Below are 14,979 nucleotides of genomic sequence, written 5' to 3'. Positions count from 1 at the left end.
AAAGAGACAATGAACAAATACACAGGTACAAGGCCCTTACAGAGGTATGAAATGTCTCTTTCCCCTACAAGAGAGATGATTCCGTTGTAAGGTATTTTATTAATTAACAAGAACAGTATTCATTTTCTAAATAGTGACCTTTATTTAAAAAGACCCAATCTGGGGCACCTGGGTGGCTCAGTTGGTTGAGTGTCCAACTTTGGCTCAGGTCATGATCTCAAGGTTCATGAATTTGAGCCCCGTGTCGGCCTTGCACTGACAGCTCAGAGCCTGGAGCTTGCTTTGGATTCTGTGTCCTATCTCTGCCCCTCACCCACTCATGCTTGCTTTCTTTCTCAAAAATAAACAAACACTGGGGCGCCTGGATGGCTCAGTCGGTTAAGCGGCCGACTTCGGCTTAGGTCATGATCTCACAGTTCATGAGTTCAAGCCCCGCATCAGGCTCTATGCTGACAGCTCAGAGCCTGAGACCTGCTTCGGACTCTGTGTCTCCTTCTCTCTCTGCCCCTCCCCTGCTTGTACTCTCAGTCTGTCTCTCAAAAAAATGAATAAACATAAAAAAAAATTAAAAATAAACAAACATTAAAAATAAATAAAAAGACCAAATTTATCTTTCCACCCTTCAACTCTATAGTGAGAAGCCCACAGTTTTAAGAAACCAATAAGAAATAAGAATACTACTATAAAAGAATACTACTACTATTAAGAAACCAATAAGAAATAAGAATACTACTATAAAGAATACTACTATAAAATACTACAATAAGAAATAAGAATACTACTATAATAAAAATACTACTATATTACTTATAGTGATAAGTAAAACTGTTTATTTATGGTTTTAATATTTTTAGGTAATCTCTACGCCCAAAGTGAGGCTCGAACTCACAACACCAAGATCAAGAGTTGCATGCTCCACCGACTGAGCCAGCCAGGCGCCTCAATAAAATTGTTTAACAGGAAGTAAATATAATCCCACAGGTATCCCTCAGACTTGGTAAAATGGGACTTATGACAGGAATATGGAGATAGAAAAAGATTCCTTTGCTGAAAAGAAAGAACTTCCAAAACACAACTGGGGGCAGAGGGACAATTAAGCATTATTTCTTTCTAGAAGAAAAAGAAAAAAAGGAAATCTTAATATTTCTATGTTCATTGTAAAAAAAACCAAAAAACAAAAATAGTCACAAAGGGGGGAAAAAAACCTTATCATTGAAAAGGATCTTTTATGTTATTTATGCCAACCTTCCAGCCTATGCAGGAATGCCCTAGCATTCCTAACAGCCTCTATTTCCGGGAATAAGTCATCTACAACTTCAAAATAGCAAACCATTCAATTATTAAGCCCTTACTTATTTAGACCAAAAGCTGGTTCCACCCAGTGAAGCTAAAGAAATTTAAGCTTAACCAAAATTCTATATCCATGCCCTACTTTGTAACATTTGACAATTGCTACAGTTCTTTATTTGAGGCCAGATAACTTTAGTTCCTTCAGCTCTTCTTCTATAACACACTGAAAAATGTTTTCCACACTGAAAAAGACTGTCTCCTTACTCTGGACAATCTTCCCACCAAAAGCTAATAAAATTGTAGACTGTATCAACAGATGTTCCACATCGAGACTAAGGGAGGGGCAGTCCTATAGGACTCCATGTTAGGCATTTGGAGAATGGTCACACTGGTTCCTAAACCTGCTTGTATCAGAATTGCCTGGAGAGGTTTACTGAATCCACATTCCCATCTGATACCCTGAACAGCTGAGTGAGTAGGTCAGGACAGAGCTCCAGAATCCCTTTAACAAGATGTCTGTGTGGTCTTATGCAGCCAGCCTAGCATGAGACTGCGGAATGCTGTGCCCAGTTCTTTTTCACTTTTAAGTTATGGAACATTTGGACTATAAAGAAAAGTACAGAAGGGGCACCTGGGTGGCTCAGTCAGTTAAGCATCCAACTTCGACTCAGGTCATGACCTCATGGCTCGTGGGTTCGAGCCCTGCGTTGGGCTCTGTGCTGACAGCTCAGAGACTGGAGCCTGCTTTGGATTCTGTCTCTCTCTCTCTGTCCCTCCCCCACTCTCTCAAAAGTAAACATTAAAAAAATTTTTTTTAAAGTACAGAAATTAAGACACCTATGTGCCAAAGAATCAATAGATGGTAAGGTTTCCTGCTACCTTGCTGAACTCGTTACTTTATTTTAGTGGGTACTTTAAGATTTTCTGTATATGAGATCATGTCGTCTACAAATTGTTTCCTTTCCAATCTGAATGCCTTTTATTTCATTTTCTTGCCTAAATGCCTGAATACAATGTTAGGTAGAAGTCGTGAGAGCAGACATCCACAGCCTTGTTGTGTTCATGATCTTAGGGAGAGAACATTCACTCTTACATCACTAAATATGCTTAGCTATGGGCTTTTATAGATGTACTTTATTAGGCTGAAGAGCACCCCCCTCTTTATTTATTTGAGTGCATGTGCGCATGAGCAAGTGAGGGTCAGAGAGGAAAAGAGAAAATCCCAAGCAGGCTCTATGCTCAGCACGGAACCTGATGCGGGGCTCTATCCCACTAACTGTGAGATCGTGACCTGAGCTGAAATCAAGAGTCAAACACCCAGGCGCCCCTGAAAACCTCCCTTCTATTTGTTTGATGAGCATGTTATCAAATGGACTTGTTAAATGCTTTTTCTTGTGTCCGTTGAGATGATCATACTTTTTTTGTTCTTATTCTATAAATATGATGTATTACGTTGATTGATTTTCAGATGTTAAGCCAATTTTGCGTTCCTGGTATGAATCCTACTTTTTCATCATGTGTAACACCTTTTATGTGTCATTGGATTTAGTTTGCTAAAGCTCTTATTTTGCTGTGTTTATATTCATGAGTAATACTGGCTTATAGTTTTATAATCTCAATGAATTGAAGCCATGTCTTCTAAATATTAATTATTGCTATCATTTGACCTACCAATTATTTGCTTTTTTTTTTTTATGTTTTTTTAAATTCATTTTTGAGAGAGAGAAAGAAGTGAGCAGAAGAGGGGGGCAAACCAAGAATCTGAAGCACACACTGCGCTGACAGCAGACAGCCTGATGCAAGGCTCAAACTCACGAATCGTGAGATCATGACCTGAGCCACAGTCAGATGCTTAACCAACTGAGCCATCCCAGGATCCCTGCTTTCTGTTTTTAAAAAAGTCTTCTGGGGGTGCCTGGGTGGCTCAATCGGTTAGGCGTCTGACTTAGGCTCAGGTCATGATCTCATGGTTCATGAGTTCCGAGCCCCATGTCGGGCTCTGTGCTGACAGCTCAGAGCCTGGAGCCTGCTTCTGATTCTGTGTCTCCCTCTTTCTCTGCCCCTCCCCTACTCGTGCTCTCTCTCCATCTCTCAAAAATGAATAAATGTTTAAAAAAAATTTTTTTTAAAGTCTTCTGGGGGTGCCTTGCTGGCTCAATTGGTAGATAGAGCATGCAAAAAAAATTTTTTTAAACGTTTATTTATTGAGAGACAGAGACAGAATGCAAGCAGGGGAGGGCAGAGAGAAAGGGAGACACAGAATCTGAAGCAGGCTCCAGGCTCCAGGCTCTGAGCTGTCAGCACAAAGCCCGATGCGGGCTTGAATCCATGAACTGTGAGATCATGACCTGAGCTGAAGTCAGATACTTAACCAACTGAGCCACCCAGGTGCCCCAGAGCACGCAACTCTTGATCCTCAGAGTCATGAGTTCAAGCCCCATACTGAGAATAGAGCTTACTTAAAAAAATAAATAAATAAAAAGTCTTCTGTATTCTTTTGGATCTGAAGAGTTTTCAGAACTCCACTTTAATTTATCATGTTTGACAAAATCTCTTCATATAATTTAGTAATTGCTCTAAGCAGTGCTAATAGACCTCATCTACTTAGAATCACTGTTTTACCATGTCAAGTGAACCTTAGAAACCTTACCTCCAGAATGAGTCTCTTTATCTCCCCCCTTATGTTATAGTTGTCTTACGCATTACATCTGCATTACATCTACATACATTAAAAGCCCCATCAGACAATGCCATGTTTTCTTGTCAACCAAACATATTTTAAAGAATTCAACTGGAGAATAGTTTATTATACTTGCCCAGATCTTGCTGTTGCTGTTTCTTCATTCTTAACCTTCCAGATTTCTACCTTAAGAGCTTTCTTAGCAGTTACTTTCTTTTTTTTTATTCTTGAGAGCACGAGGGAGAGCGAGCGAGCACAAGCAGGGGAGGTGCAGAGTGAGAGAGGGACACAGAATCTGAAGCAGGCTCCAGGCTCTGAGCTGTCAGCCCAGAGCCCAACGTGGGGCTCGAACTCACAAGCCGTGAGATCATGACCTGAGCCAAAGTCAGACACTTTACCGACTGAGCCACGCAGGCGCCCCTCTTAGCAGTTACTTTAGAGCAGGTATGCTGTCAATGACTGCTCTTAGTTTTCCTTCATCTGAAAATATTTATTTCACCTCCCATTTCTGAGGGATATTTTCACTAGATAAAAAATTCTGGATTGACAATTCTTTTCTTTCAGCACTTTAAAATTTTGTGCTTCAGTGCAGAGCCTGCTTGGGATTCCCTCTCTCCCTCTCTCTCTGCTCTCTCTCTGTTCTTCCCCTAATTGTGCATGCACACATGTGCTCTCTCTCTCAAAATAAACCAACTTAAAAAATTTTAAAAGAATGTATTTCATTTCCTTCTAGCCTCGTTTTTGATCAGAAATCTATAGTGATTTACACTGTTCCCTTTAAAGTAATGTCATTTTTCTCTGTGCACAAGATTTTTGTCTTTAGTCTTCATCAGTTTGATTATGACTTGTCTGGGGAGGGGTTTGTGTTTATCTATGGCTTAGTGTTTGCTGAGCTTTTTGAATCTGTGGGTTTCACCAAATTTGGAAACATTCCAGCTATTATTTCTTTAAATATTTTTTTTCTGCAACATACTTCTTCCTCTCCTATGACTCAAATGACACAAATACTAAAACTTTTGGTATTGTCTCACAAGTCTCTGGAAATTAGTGTATTTTTCTAATCTTTAGTTCAGACTGGATAATCTCCAATGAACTATCCTTGAAGCTATCTCATCTTTATTTTCCTATTCAACCCATCCAGTGAGGTTTTATTTCTGTTACTGTATTTCTCAGTTCTAAAATTTCTATTTAGTTCTCTTTATAGCTTCTACTTTTTGCTAGGAGTTCTTAACTTTCTATTCATTTCAAGAGAATTCACACTTGTTAGGACATTTTAATAGCTCCTTTAAGTTTTTGTCCCATAACTCCAACATCTGTGTCATCTAGGAGATGGCATCTGCTGACAGTCTTCCCATGCCAAGTTAAGATTCTTCTGGGTTCTTTGTATGCCAAGTAATTTGGGACATGGGACATTTTCAATATTATGATACCAGACTCTGGGATCTTGTTTAAATCCTATGGAGAAATTTTGATATTCTTGTTTTAGCAGGCTATCAACCTAGTTGTGTCCAGGCCATTGATTTTGACCAGCATTCAGTGGACTGTGGTTCCAATGTCATTTCAGTTTTCAAAGCTTTTGCAGTGTTACTCAGATCTGGTCCATATGTGCACCAGGTAATTACTGTTCAGTCTGGGACTTGAGCCACTGCATGTCGTATGTGTAGTTCATTCAATTCCTTAGGTCTATATATGCTAGGGAAGCCCATTTTTATTATTTATTTGCTAAAAATTTATAAATGGGTGCTGAATTTTATCAAATACTTTTCCTGCATTTCTGAGTTGATTATATATTGTTTGTATGGATTCTCACTTATCATGGTTTATTTCCTTGTATGTTTGATGATTTTTCACTCTGAATTCATATTTGGTTGATCCTAATTTGGTATAATGCAGAAAGCTTACTTTGGGGGAAGCTTCCTTTCAGATGTTCTAGCCTCCTGCAGGAATCCCAGCTTAATACAAAACTCTCAGGTTCAGAGTCCTTTCCTGCAGTAGACCTAAAGCAATGTGTGCACTTTGGTTTTCAGGCTTGCTTCTGCTTCTCACTCTGGTTTCAGCTCATGTATTTGTATTGTCAAAAAGAAAACCACAGGCCCAAAATGGCATCACTTAGGCCAAATCCCCAACCCAGAGCTTAATACCTAATCTATAAACCTCTTCCAGAAATGTAGTCTTTACTAGTCAGTCAGAGCTTTTCAGATCAGTACCAGTGAGGGCCACACAGGCCCTCTCCTTCTCCCAGAGGAGGACAAGGTCATCTGCATCAAAAGAACCACTGCTCTTCCCACTAAGAGAAAGATACCCTGCTGGAACAATCCTGTTCTTTTGCTAAAACTTTCTTGCCCCACCCTCCTTCCTTTAAAAACCTTCTGTTTTGGGGGTGCCTGAGTGGCTCAGTTGGTTGAGTGTCCGACTTCAGCTCGGGTCATGATCTCACAGCTTGTGAGTTTGAGCCCCGCGTCGGGCTCTGTGCTGACAGCTCGGAGCCTGGAGCCTGCTTCGGATTCTGTGTCTCCCTCTCTCTGCCCCTAACCCACTCGCATTCTGTCTCTGTCTCTCTCAAAAATCAATAAACATTAAAAAAACAAAAACTTCCGTTCTGTATAGCTCCTTGGCTCCCCTCTACTTGCTAGATAGGATCTGCCCAATTCAGGAATTATTTAATAAAGCCACTTAGACCTTCAAATTTACGTGGCTGAATTCTGTTTAACAGATATGGTGGCTTCAGGATCAGAAACGAACTTCTGGCAGTATCTGGGGACAATGAAAAACACAGGCACGAGCCCTGCAAACCCTTCAGAGTTCACCATCTTTCCCCCTGCTTCCAAGGGCCATTGGTAAGTCCCTCTCAGTTTTAGCTCTGCTCTTTTTGCATTCAAGCTGCAGATCTGACTTTCCAATAAAGTATTAATGGATCAGGCTAGACTAATAGGAGGTTCTAAGGAAGCACCAGCCCTTAGCCCTTGGTTCAGACCACACTTCCACCTTGGAATCCTTTCCTAGTTCCAGTCTCCAGTCCCCATTTACTGGAGTATGCTGGTTTAGTCTTATTCATTTCCAGTCCACATTCTCCCTGAATGAGAGTCTGCTGGTTTAGCTCACACTGGGAATTGCTGGTAGTGCACAAAGACTTCTCTTAACCACTCCGCAGTGACATGTTTTGGTTACTGGTGGTGTGCTGAGGGGCACATGTTTGTCTTGTTTTATGTAAATAAAGGTAATTGCTAGTGGGGATTTCAGAAACCAAAAAGCCACAAAAATTGGTGGGTCCAGGTCAAATCACTTAAGAGCTGTTACAGCACTTACCACCTAACTCAAAGACTTTCAACATAGTAGAAGCTAGTCAATGAACAGGTTAGATTGACACTAGGTCACCCACTGATCTCCAGAAAACTTCCGTGCAGTGAAGCACACTGTAAAACAACCCATAAATTCCAACCCCAAAGCAAGTCCCTCTTAGGGATTAGTTTGGCTCTGAGAAACCCAAAGGCCTAGTTAAAACAAGAGATCCTTTAGATCTAGAGTTAGTGTGCCACCTTCTGGCAAACCTGCTTATTTTATGTTTAAGAACTATAGTCCCAAAAGTTAGATAACCTAGCAAAAAAAATTTTTTTTTTTTTTTTACCAAAACAACATGGAATTACGATGGCTGTTATGAGGAATGCTGAATTAGACAAGATCATTCATTTAAGAAGTACACTTGAAAGCAAGGGCTGATTACCTGTTTTAATTGGCAAGAAGAGGCCTCCAAAAGATTTCAAAATCCCAAAATACTTTCATTAAAAGACTCATGGCAAACAGCTAATGAAAAACAGAAAAATTATCTAAAACAAGACTACACAGAAGACTGATGTAATTCCTGCCACTCTCTTCTGTCCTTTGAGTACTCATCCTAGAGAGCTTCTGTCTGAACTGCCTTTCCACTCTGAAAAGACAATGACCTTTTGAAAGAAGACCACTTGGGGCTACTGGTGATCCTCTACAGGTATCTCTCATTCCTTACTCTAAGGCTGAACCAAGGGCTGTAGTTAAAGAATTTCTTAAACTAGGGAGGACCCTCAAGAGTTTTTATAAATAGATGATCTCCTGGGCCAAGTTGAGAGAAGGGAAATGAAAATTCATGTTGTCCCTTCCTTTCCAAATCCAAACCCAGTGGATAATGATCCTTTCTCTCCTGGAAATAACTATTTTCTTTTTGCTTCTTGTTACCTCCTAAGAACATGGCTTGGCTTTCTGCCTGCCTGGGACAGGAGGCCGTCTCTTCTTTCTTTGGCTGTGTTTGGGAGTAACTCCAGATCTTCTTCTTCTGTTTTTAAAGTAGGCTTCATGCCCAGTGAGGAGCCCAACGCAGGCCTGAATCCACAACCCTGAGATCAAGACCTGAGCTGAGATAGAGTCAGATGCTTAACCAACTGAGGCACCTAGGCACCCCACCTCTAGATATTCTTAAGATAGCACCTTTCACTCCCTCTTTGAGGAGGCATCTTGGGTCCATAAGGTTGCCAGAAATATTTACTGTTTGTCCTGCTGAAACCTAACAAGATATTTGAAAGGACTTAATAACTCTATAATCAGAAATTTGACCAAACTGGATGCTGATATTGAGAGCCTGATAGTTTTTCTTTAAAAAAAAAAAAAGATTTTTTTAAATGTTTATTTATTTTTGACAGACAGAGCATGAACGGGGGAGGGGCAGAGTGAGAAGGAGACACAGAATCCAAAGCAGGCTCCAGGCTCTGAGCTGTCAGCTCGGAGCCCAACTCGGGGCTGTGAGGTCATGACCTGAGCCGAAGTTGGACGCTCAACCGCTCAACCGACTGAGCCACCCAGACGCCCCATAAACCTGATAGTTTTTCTTAAAAGCCTTCTCCCCTAAGCTAAATGTACCCAGAGAGAAAGAAAACATTCTCCTAGGGGGATGGGTGTCAGTACTTTGGTATCCTTTTGTCAACAACCCAATTCTTTGAGGAATTTAAAAGAGCTGTCCTTGTTTTAAGAATCTAGTATTTATAGGACAAGAGGTATGGTTCTAAGAACAATTCAAAGATCACCAATGTCCAAACCTCCCCTATTTATCTCAAAAGGCTTATAATTGGGGTGCCTGGGTGGCTCTTGATTTCGGCTCCAATCATGGCCTCATGTTTCAGATCAAACCCCGCGTAGGATTCTGCACTGACAGCACAGAGCCTGCTTGAGATTCTCTCTCAAAATAAATAAACAAAAAAGAAATGTAAAATGTTCAGGGCACCTGACTGGCTCAGTCGGTAAAGCATGCAAGTTTTGATCTGGGTGTTGTGAGTTCAAGCCCTATGTGGGGTATAGAGATTACTTTAAAAAAAAAAAAAAGTATAAACGTTCAATATTCTATCTGGTCTTCTCTAGGAACTCTTATCTAGTCCATCTCTTTAAAATGCAAATTTAGGGGTGCCTGAGTGGCTCAGTTGGTTGGGTGTCCAACTCTTGGTTTTGGCTCAGGTCATGATCTCATGATTTGTGGGTCTGAGCCCCTGCACTGGGTTCAGTGCTGCTGGTGCGGAGCCTGCTTGGGATTCTCTCTCTCTCAAAATAAATTTAGAAAAAATAAAATAAAATGCAAATTCAATGGAGGTAATTTTTATCAAGGAAAAAACAAAAGGGGGGAAGGCAGTTTAGAACCTGACTTGCCAAGGGGCGCCTGGCTGGCTCAGTCGGAAAAGCATGTTATTCTTGATCTCATGGTCGTGAGTGGAGCCTCATGTGGTATAGAGAGTACTTAAAAAAATAAATAGAAACTTAAAAAAAAGAATTTGCCTTGCCAAGGTCAAATCCAAATCTGAAGTGTCTTCTCCACAAATATTCGAAAAAGCTTTAGCCATTCAAACAGATAACCTTAACTTATTCCATCTACCAAAAAACAAAAAAAAGAACCCAAACTCAGATCCAACTTTTATAACTAGTTATTTTTTGCACCCATTTCATGGTAATAATTTTAAAACCAAAGCTATAAGGTCTCTACAGTCTGTATGTTCACATGTGTCTATACAGAGGTGTTGTAGTTATTTGGTATTGCTTAATTTGTAAAAGAGCTCCATTTAGTTGGTTTAAAGGCAAGCATTTGTAAGGACTGGGCATTCTGAAACTCTCAGAAAGAAACTAACAAAATTTTTTTCAAATTCATATATCTGAAAAAATATTTGACATGAAATCTAGTTTAAGATTGAGGGTTTAATTAAAACAGACATGGCTTTAGAGTTATCGACATTAAATAGAAAACTTTTATTCTACATAAGTTCATGTTATCTCTTACTCTGTCAACAAAAAAATAATAGCTTAGGATAATGGCTGACTTTGTTAAATGTTGAATGAAGTATTTGTACATAATCTACACATAATTATTAGAGACAAATGTATGTATGCAAGATAAAAGTTTATCAATGAACTTTTCAGTGATATTATGTCTACTTAAACCGTTTTCTCCAATTTGGGGGTGGCAGAATCTAAAACCTTAGTTTTACTGAGATAGATTAAATGATTTAACTAACACTAAACTCATCACCAAATTAGATAAAATACTGCAACATTAATAACATTTATCACGGAGAATCTAAAAGATATTTAGATATGTTAATGCTATATTGGACAATTTTAAAGGACATGTTTTTGGAAATTTTGATTTGCAAATCTTAAGAACGCTTTAATTTGCAGTAGAAATTAAGGTTTCTAAGGGTTAAGAAGTCTAATTGCTATATGTAATTAAAGCTAGTAAGAATAAAACATCTCCATGTGCCAGGAAAGATGTGTTAAAAAAGGGCATGAGAAATATATATATCTTTTTGTTCTAAAATGAGGATGGTTGTCTAAAGAAGAAAAACATAGGACAAATCAGAATGTAGAAAAAACTGTTGTAGTAGGTTTGTGGCAGAGGAATCTCTGAAAAGCAACTATATCATGTGTGATCCAGCTGGTTAAGATTAAAATAATTTTATTTTAAAAAATGAGTTTAAAAAATTTTTTAATGTTTTTATTTATTTTTGAGATAGAGAGAGACAGAGACACAGAATCTGGAGCAGCCTCCAGGCTCTGAGCTGTCAGCACAGAGCCCGATGCGGGGTTCAAACTCACAGATGAGATCATGACCTGAGCTGAAGTCGGACGCTTAACCGACTGAGCCACCCGGGCGCCCCTAAAAATGAGTTTTAAAATCAAAAGTAAGTTGGTGTAAAATTAGAATTTGTTGTTTTAATAGAGGGAAAAACCAAAGTTCTCTTGGACTTTGGTCTGATTTTGGTAATATTGTGAAAACTCCTTTAAGTTTCAGAATGATCTGTGATCCTGTTTAGGCAAGTGCCTTAGAACCTATATTTGATATTTTTGATGAGTGCCCCAAAATTTAGTTCTATTTTTTTAAGGTTTTATTTTTAAGGAATCTCTATATCCAACATGGGGCTCAAAATTATGACCCTGGGATCGAGTCACATGCTCTACCTATGGAGCCAGCCACACCCAAAATTAAGTTCTAAAGTCTTTTTGATTTGGAATATCCCAAAGGATTTGTTACGCTTATTTGATATTTGACAACGCTTCCCATGTAGTTTACATAAGTAATTCTAAGCCTTCTTTATATTGTATTTTTAAGACTGTGGCCATGTGTGGGTAAGTTGATTTTGCTTCTGCAAAAATGGCCCCTAAATGCCAGACTTCTGCTGTCATGATGTCCTTACAACATGGCAAAAGCCTGCTCCAAGACGGGCCTCTAGGTTCTTTCTCACTTTCTGGCAAATCTCATTTTTTGGTTTTAACATTTCTTCACCCACCATGGTATAAGAGGACTCCAATTATAAATAAACATTGGTGTGGAGACTTCTAGAAGACTGCAAAAAGAACTTACCATCAATGTCTAACCTGTCAAATCCATAATCCTGGAAATACTTTTTGTTCCCAGAGGCCTCAAACCTCCTCCCTCTGAACACCTGCAGCTGGACTTCATTCATTTGCCACCTCGTATGGGCTATTAATATTTTCTTGTTAGTGTATGTATGTTTTCTGGATAGACTAAAGTTTGCCAGTGTGAGGGCATTAGTATTGCAGCAGGGGAAAACAAACAAACAAAACCCTTAGAAAACGTGTTTCCCATATTTGGGCTGTACTTTCCACTGAGGCACGCATTTCACTGGGCAAATCATTCAAGCCTTGATAAAGGCCTTACAAATATCTCGGAATTATCACTGCCCCATCACCCTTAATCATCAGGCAAGGTGGAGAGAACTAATGAAGTTCTCAACATCTCTAAGCTTGCTGAATTCGGCAAGGTGTTGGCCTAAAGTGCTGCCACTGGCTCTGCTCACTATTTGCAATACATTCCATAGGAGACAGTCACAGGCAGACCACTCACTGTCTACCGGTGTACAACTTTCTGCTGATTCCTTGTTGTTTGTCTCATGCTAGTATAACCAGTTACTAGAAGTCTTTAATGTCTTATTCTAAAGCCTATCATCAACAGGTTAAAGAAGCTTTCCCAGACGGTATCAAAGGATCCTGTTGGTCACAGTCTGGAGCCTGGTGACTGGTATTTTGGAAAGGTCATAAAAAAAACCCAGAAACAAACACCCAGCTCTCAAGTCCTGTTAGAAAGTACCTTACCAAGTGCTCCTGACTACTGACACTGCGGCAAAACTAAAAGGTATTAAGCCCTGGGTAAACACCACACGGCTAAAGAAGGCTCCATCTGGTCTTGCACAGACGCTGGAGATCTCTAAATCAAATTGACAAGAGAGAGAAGTAGCTTACAACAAGGTAGACTGTTTCTATCCAAGACGATGGATCATACTTTTACTGCATTATCTGCTAGGATCCTTAGATCCTCTAGCCAAAGTGGTCCTTGATAACAGACTGTCTTGATTCATCTGTTAGCTGAGAAGGAGTTGTCTGTGCTGTGGCCAACACCACCTACTGCTGTACCAGGATTAATTAACACTTTTGAAAAGTTAAAATTACAAAAGATCACAGAACAAGACATTTGGCTTTAAAAAGTTGACTCCTTCCACGAGGTTCTTTCTTTGACTTACTTGATTTTGACTGGCTTAGGCCTTGGAGACCAAGGCTCTAGAATGCACTTCAAATATTGAGATTTATTCTTATAGGAATCATAATAATCTGTGTGCGTTGTATTCTCTCAAAAGCTTTAAATGCATGTTCATAGCCACTAACCACCAAACAAATGATCTAAGACTGAAACACGAAGAGAATATGAACCTGAAGCTGTGACCTGTGAATATCACAGACATTAAGCACGTCTGAGATCACACAAAAGGAACAACAAAAACTGCGAGAACTTTTGAATGGTAACTGAGAGTGGCACTAATGCCTTAAAATTTGATCACATCTCTAAGCTGAACGTCTGATTAAAAGGAAGGAACTGTTAAAGAGAAAACCACAGCCCTAAATGGCATCACTTAGGTTGAGTCCCCAAACTGGGGGGGGTTAGTACTTAATCTAATTGCAGTTTCAACCTTCCCCCAAAAATGTAGTCTTAACTAGTCAGAAAGTTTCAGATCAGCACCAATGAGGTAATTTGTCACATGGGCTTTCTCCATCCCACCAAAGGACGATGAGAATCTGCAATGATAAGACCTCCTGGCACTTAGGCCTAAGGGAAAGATAACCTTGCCTGGAAAAATTCTTTTACCAATAACTTTTTTGCCCCTCCTTCTTTCCTATATGCAAATCTTCCATTTTGTACAACTTCTCAGAGGGGATGGTGTCCTTTAATAGTCAATTAGACCTTCAAATTTACTCACTTAAATTTTGTTTAACAGTATATATATGGTTTTTATGATTATTGGGGGAATATGGTACTTATATTATTTCCTATAAATGCACAATACATTAACAAGTACTTTATCCAGGAACTTTTGTGCTGGTAGAGCCCCCTTGTTCGGAACTTAAACTTTAAAAAAAAAATTTTTTTTTTAACATTTATTCATTTTTGAGAGAGTGCGAGTGAGGGAGGGGCAGAGAGAGAGGGAGACACAGAATCCGAAGCAGGCTCCAGGCTCTCATGAACCGGGAGATTATGACCTGAGCAGAAGTCGGATGCTTAACTGAGCCACCCAGGCACCCTGGAAATTAAACTTTTATTTGCATTCTTTTGGTGACTGCCTCCAATAATCTAAGGTCGTCTAATCAATAACAATATAAGTAATCAATACAGGGATCTAATAAGCCATTCCTTATCTCACATATTTCTGTCTGCTATAATTCTTTGCATTTTGTTTTTAAACTACACAAATTAATCATTACTGTTCTAAAAATCAAAGGTTCTAAAAAATAAAAAATCAATGAATGTCTTAGTTCACCATTCTTTCTTATAGTCACATTCCTTCCACTTGGACTCATTTTTCTTCTTCCTGAGGTGTAACCTTTAGTAAATTCTTAAATCAGTTTGAAATGAATTTTATTTCACCATTATTTTGGAGTGATTGTTCCATCGGGTATAAAATTCCAGAGCAATAGTTACTTTCTCTTGTTAAAGATTTTATAGTCCATTGTCTTCTAATATTACCTTCAAAAACCTATTAGCCTAATGGTCATTCTTTTCAAGGTAATTTACCTTTTTTCGTTAGAAGATTTTAAGATCTTACTGTTATCTTTGGTGTTTTCCAGTTATTTATTTAATAAGTTAATCTACAAGTTATTAATTTATTTAATAATTAATCTAGGGGCACCTGGGCGACTCACTTGGCTGAGCATCTGACTTCTGATTTCAGCTCGGGTCATGATCTCAGGTCATGATCTCACAGTTTGTGGGTTAAAGGTCTGCGTTGGGCTCTGCGCTGACAGCATGAAGCCTGCTTGGGATTCTCTCTCTTCTCTTCCCTGCTCGCACTCTTTCCTTTATCCTTTTCTGTCTCCCTTTCCTCCTACCTTCTAGTTTTGTTCAATAAGTAATTATTGAGCATCTACTCTTGTATGATTGCTTTACAGTGCAAAAACTTATTTAAGAGCACAGCCCATGGGCGCCTGGGTGGCTC

At 39.3% G+C, this 14,979-nt stretch overlaps 1 protein-coding gene across 7 annotated transcripts in view; it reads right to left on the bottom strand.

Annotated features, from left to right (window-relative positions):
* LOC124502440 (cyclic AMP-dependent transcription factor ATF-1) overlaps positions 1–14,979 on the bottom strand; it is a 116,994-nt gene that overhangs the window by 49,661 nt on the left and 52,354 nt on the right. The gene's annotated exons all lie outside the window — the stretch shown is intronic.

The sequence above is a fragment of the Lynx rufus genome, unplaced genomic scaffold, assembly GCF_022079265.1.
Source record: "Lynx rufus isolate CCGP_SWC_20201006 ecotype Redwood Valley unplaced genomic scaffold, mLynRuf1.p SCAF_7, whole genome shotgun sequence".
Taxonomy (NCBI): Eukaryota; Metazoa; Chordata; class Mammalia; order Carnivora; family Felidae; genus Lynx; species Lynx rufus.
The sequence above is the reverse complement of the archived record's forward strand: the minus strand, read 5'-3'. Positions and strand labels throughout refer to the sequence as shown.